The sequence below is a fragment of the Melanaphis sacchari genome, unplaced genomic scaffold (assembly GCF_002803265.2).
Source record: "Melanaphis sacchari strain LSU unplaced genomic scaffold, SCAv2.0 Contig10_pilon_pilon, whole genome shotgun sequence".
NCBI classification, from domain to species: Eukaryota; Metazoa; Arthropoda; class Insecta; order Hemiptera; family Aphididae; genus Melanaphis; species Melanaphis sacchari.
The window spans coordinates 175,242-181,469 of NW_020270420.1; positions in this window are offsets into that span (position 1 = coordinate 175,242).

Here is a 6,228-nt window from a genome sequence, read left to right on the forward strand (position 1 = left end):
CTATAACCTTGTTTATTTATAGGTGAGTTGATAAAAGTGGTCCAAAATAAAATAAAATGTATGAACTACCACAGACTTCAGAGGTAAGTAGTTCCCTATATGTATACTTAATATATTTTGTGTTCCTAACGGTAAACCGTCAAAAATGTAATAATAACTATTATATACGTTATAGCAACACACTGCAATAACCGTTGACAGTACAAACACGATGCATATAATTCAGAGGCAATCATTGCTAATGCCTAGTTATAATTAATTATTATGATGACGGCCTGTATTTGTGCTGGTAATATTATGGTATGCGCGGGTCTGCAAAATCTGTGATGACGTCGCCGGGATACGGTCTGTGTTTGGCCACTGGTCTATACCGGCGAACGTGACGTCGGAGAAAAAAATTCGCACACATGTCGCTAATCACGTACGCAAATTAAGCAATAGCCTAGCAATTGTCTGCCTCCCCGACAATCGTGCAATTTGCAAACTATTATCCTAGATAAATCACGTGCTCACGTGGAAACCACAATTTCCAATTCATTGGGTTTCTAATAAATTGCTCTTTTGAATATACTAAAAATATTTCATGTAATATTGCGCGTAATTTTACGATCAAATGTGCAAATGATTTATATGAAATGTGCAAACTATAAACGAATGTATATATTTTACCAACGTACTTATTATTTAAATTACAAACTACAAAGTAATAATCCTATTATTGATACATTCTTGGTGTATAATCATAAATAAGCTAAGTGAAAAGAAAATCGTACCGATTTATTTTAATTTTAATATGTATATGATTGTCTTGTAATCGTATTGAGGGTTATACACATTAATCAAAAATTATCTAGATAATTGCTTTACACTTTACTAAATTTAATAATAAAAAATAAAACCTTATATTTTATCATAAGAAAACTATCTGTTTAAAAATTAAATTTTAATATAAACTTAAACATTTTTAAATCTTTTTAATAAAACACTATTCAGGTACAACTTATAACAGGAGTTAGTAAGTAGGTATGTAATTTACAAGAATAGATCATACAATATATAGTTACTACTTACTAGTTACTATTAGACAGGTAGGTATGTAAAATATCTTATTTATACCTATGTATCTCTAAGGTCATACTAAAATATATGGTGACTAATGTTTTTTTATATAAGTAACTAAATTAACTACTCGAAAATTATATGTTAAGAATGTTAAGATGTATTTATATGACAAGTACCTCCTACATAAACTTATAATTGATAATAATAATAATAATACAATTAATTATAAAATTAGTAACTATAAATGTTTTTTAATACACTTATATTTATAGTTTCGTCATATTACAATATTACATATTATCCAGTAAATAGTAAATACTAAATACCTACTAACTCCCTCGTTAAAAAACACTTGTGTTAAATTATTTATAGATGGAATTTCTTCCAGCTTAACTCTATTAAATATTTTATAGGCTTAAAGAACTAGATATAATAAATTAACTAACGTAAAAATATGTAGGCAGGTACCTATGTTTTGAGATAAATACAAAATTATGTATTAAAAAAAAAATTAAATTATGATTGAGAGATCTTAAAACAATAAAGTGTCCATTAAAATATTTACGGTCATATATTATTCTCAATAATGCCTCATACCTCTAAATGTCAATTGAATGTTGGTAGGAAGAAATAGTACAAATAGAGTAGAAAGTAATTTTTAAACGTCAAATTCTCTTGACATGAATGATGATGTAACGTTGGACATTAACATAAAAAGAATGAACAATCAGTAATCAAATTTAATTTAACTTAAACTAACTATAATTCTTTAAAAACATAATAAATAATTTAAATATGATTTTATATATACATGTATATGATAATATTTAATGATATATTAATATTCAATTTTATTTATTGTGTAAATAGTTAATACATATAGAAAAATAAACAAAAAATAAACTCATACATTATATTTAAGTATTGGTTTTTCAATAATACGTGCAGTTATTTTGAAGCTATAACACTGTTTCAAGTTTCAATTTTGAAAAGAAGGAAAAGTAGAAATTTGAAGCGAGTTGATACTTATGGAATCAAAAGTAAAAATAATTAATAGTTTTTAAGATAATCGCAGAGAAAACAGATTTAGAATAGTTAATGTTTTCGATTATTTTTTTTATGTAACTCAAGTTTTGAAAAAAAAAAAAATAATATATTTTTATAGAATATTTATATCAGCGTTTATTAGAATTAAATTTTCAATTAATTTTGTAATGATTATAGATAATAAATAATTATAGAGATTTTTAACTGTGTAATATATTTATTTTTTTAATTTATGTATGAAAGAACTTTTGTTTATGATTTAAAAATATTTCCTCATAAGTTATTCATACTGGAATCTAAAAAAATAGTTTAGTTTAAAGCCACAAATATATTTTTTTATGACCATTTGTAATTGAAATGTTGATGACATTGGATACCAACGTAAACATGTAATATAAATTTATTCTCAACGAATTTTGTTGATCTATTATTATTCAAAAAATAAAAATAAAAAATAATTGTATAAAAACTTAAAAATTCCCCTTTTTCCATTTATTTCCTTACATTACTATAGGTATGTTCAAAATATTTAGACTTATTTTAAGCTCGTACAGGAATTTTAAATTTTCAAATTATCAATTTTGATGAAAATTTTAATTCTGTCAAAAAGTTTGAACATTGAGTAAAAAATCTCATATAAGACTCATAACAATATAAAAATATCGAAATACATTGATACAACTTTTTATATGAATATATTTAAAGTTCAAATTTTTATAGCTTAAGCTTCAAAATATTTAATAAATACAAGGTTTTTTAAAAATATTTCTAACACCAATCAAAAAACCTCAAAAATATATATGCTCGTTTTTATTTTTATAGACATTTCAAGTTAAGTTTTGACAAAATTGATGATTAAATGAAAAATAACAACATTTTTTATCTTGTCGTCATTAAAAATATGTTAATTATTAATACCAAGTATAGAGATTAAAAGTTTTCACCTTAATGTGCACAATTATTTTCTATACACAATGTCACAATGATATTTTCATAATATTTGGTTTATTTTCTAACTATACCTACGTTATAACGAACGTATTCATACCATTTAACAGTACATTGATATTGACTATTAAAACTTATTTCAGTTAACAACAATGATTTTTTTTAATAACTTCCAATAATTAAATTAATACAATTTAGTGACTACAACTTTTTGTAATAGTAGTATAAATTAATGTAAATTTGGTCACAAAAAATCAAAAGAACTCCAAACAATAAGATTAAAACAAGGTGACACGCTATCACCATTACTTTTTAACATTATGCTGAGTTAGCAGTTAAGAATGTACAAGAAAAATATTAAGAAATTAACTGCAGCCAAAATATTCCATTACTAACCTATGCTAATCTCTATACTGTATTATTAGGTAAAGACGAGCAAAACATTCGAAAAGCGACAGCATTTTTGATATAAAAGCTGGAACTAATCATCAACTAAAATAAAACAAAATACATGCATGTCAACAGAAAAAAGGACAACAGGTCAAAGAATAGTGTTTGAAAATTTAAATAACTTTAAATATTTAAATAATATCTTAAGTGATATAAATGGTTATCATAACTTAAGAAACGCTTCACGTTGGAGAACAAATATCTCTATGTCTCTCAAGATTAATGAGATCGAATTTGCTATCAAAGTAATCCAAAGAACGATTATACAGAAAATTAGCTAAACCAATGATAATATAGGCATGTGAAACATAGCAAACGACTCAGGGAAATGAAAAAAAACTAACTCCTATAGAGAGAAAATTCTTTAGAAAGATTTATAAACCAATAAAAATGAAGAGACTAAAACATACAAAATTAGATACAACATTGAAATATAGGAATTATTCGGCAGATCTCATATAATAATTGAAATATGAAACAAGAAACTGAGTTGATTCGGTCATGTATTTAAAATTAAATTAATAACAAGCAATGTACTAAGTTAGACCTCATAGAGAAGAAGACTGATTAGAATACCTAAGCAAATATGCATTGACAAAAGCAAGAAGGGACTAAGACAGTTTAAAATAGACAATGCTAGTGAAAGAGCTTTGAACAGAAAAAGTTGGAAAGAAGTTTGTTTTGCATCCATGGGCTTAAAGCTAATAGAGGAATAATAGTACATAAATAAATTTTAATATATCCTCAGACATATACTCGTAGACTGTACCTAACCGTATCTTTTAATTCAAATTTAATTTGTCTATTACATTGACCTATTCAATAACGAGTTACTCTCAAATTTTACTATATAGCTAAGCGACTTTCCCATTTTGTTTTTAAATTTATTTTGTAGTGTAGTCATTAAGATATTTATGACAAAGATTTCTCGGTACAGATTGCTACAGAAACATACTTTATTACTGTTTATTTTTCATTGAACTAATTACGCTATTGGCAAAATAATTGTTATTAACAATACAAACATTCTATTCTATCTTGCATTGCATATACATATAAAACTTTTTTATTACTCTGTACCAGACATTATAGACTAATATACTATAAATATTAATGGTTACTAGATACCTTTTAAATATCCAACATGTTACAATTGCATACAGTTAAATTTGTTATGCAGTATCGTTTAATAATCAATAAAATCATTTTACTTTATTTCTTTAGGAATATAAATAGATACAACTAAAAAAGGAAAGAAAGTTAGTAACCAATCCGCTAGTGCATCTAGTGCCGATTAAACTTCGTCATTGATTAAGTTACTGTAATGTACGTACGTGTTAAATTTAAATTTAATGATACACTATTGCATATGAAAACGATTTTTTAGCCAAGACTGTTTGGTTATAAAAATATCATTTGATGATGAATAATTATTTTCGTTATTTTACATGTAAAAATCCAATTACGTCGTACAATGTAAACTTCGGCAGCTCATAAAAAATTATTGAGGATTTTCGGATAATCCATATTTTTTTTTTTAAATTGCAGTACCTATAATAAACTTAAAACTTAATAAGAAATTTTGCACTAGATAATATATCGACAGATACAAAAATAAAAAAATAAATAACACAAAGCATTGTAAAATCAATAAATTCAATGTTAATAAAATTTAACTAAATATAATTGAATTACATAGATATCTAATCGATTTTTTTCATTATATTTAAATACACTAATTTATTTAATTTATCTATGCTTGTTAGATATTACTATATCAATAATTAGATGTGTAATTTTTGATTTTAAACGTAAAAGGTTAAAAATATTATACATTTAAAATTACATAGATAAAATTAACAAAGCACCTATATCATATATTATACAATCTCACATTTAATTTTTATCGTTAAATTTAACAGGTTTATAGTTTTATACAAATGTTATTTATTGGGATCATTTGAAGTTAATATAAAAATTAATTAATATACGTATTGCATGCTATTAGTTAATACATATATTACAGTGAATTTTTTAAACATGAATGTTAATTGACAATTATATGATTAATTTAGTATGCATTTTAAACATTATTTTAGTAGTTACTCATAATATTTATTAATGAAACTCTACTCTATCAACTATGTAATATGACTTCATGACATTATTTTGGACTAAATAAGATATTCAAGTATGTAAATTAAAAAACAAGTTTCTTAGAATAGTTCAAAGAATTTCTATAGAAGAATTAATGAAATAACAAATAATTATAACAATAGATATTTTTAAACGTTGTTTTTCAAATATTAATATTTATTAAACTATTAAGTACTTACTAGGTACCTAGTAATATTTATATTTTATTTGTTTATTATAAATTTGAATGTAGTCTTTCTCGGTCTCATTAAATCTCTTGGATCTAAAATAATTGCGAATAATCTTAAAATAAAGACTAATACGGTGGTTATATCCCTCATTTTATTTTATTAAATAATAATAATAGATAATTGGTACATTGATAAATGATAATTAGCACCAAATTTATTTAAAAAAAGCACTACAGCTATTTTACTTCTCCATTCAGGACACATAATAAAAGAAATTTTACCTTACAAATATAATAACATCAGTAGAATACTTTTAATATTAGATATTAATATTACTGATTTGTTCTTGAAAATAAACTTGGATGTAAATTGGAGAAACCGAAATATGTATTAA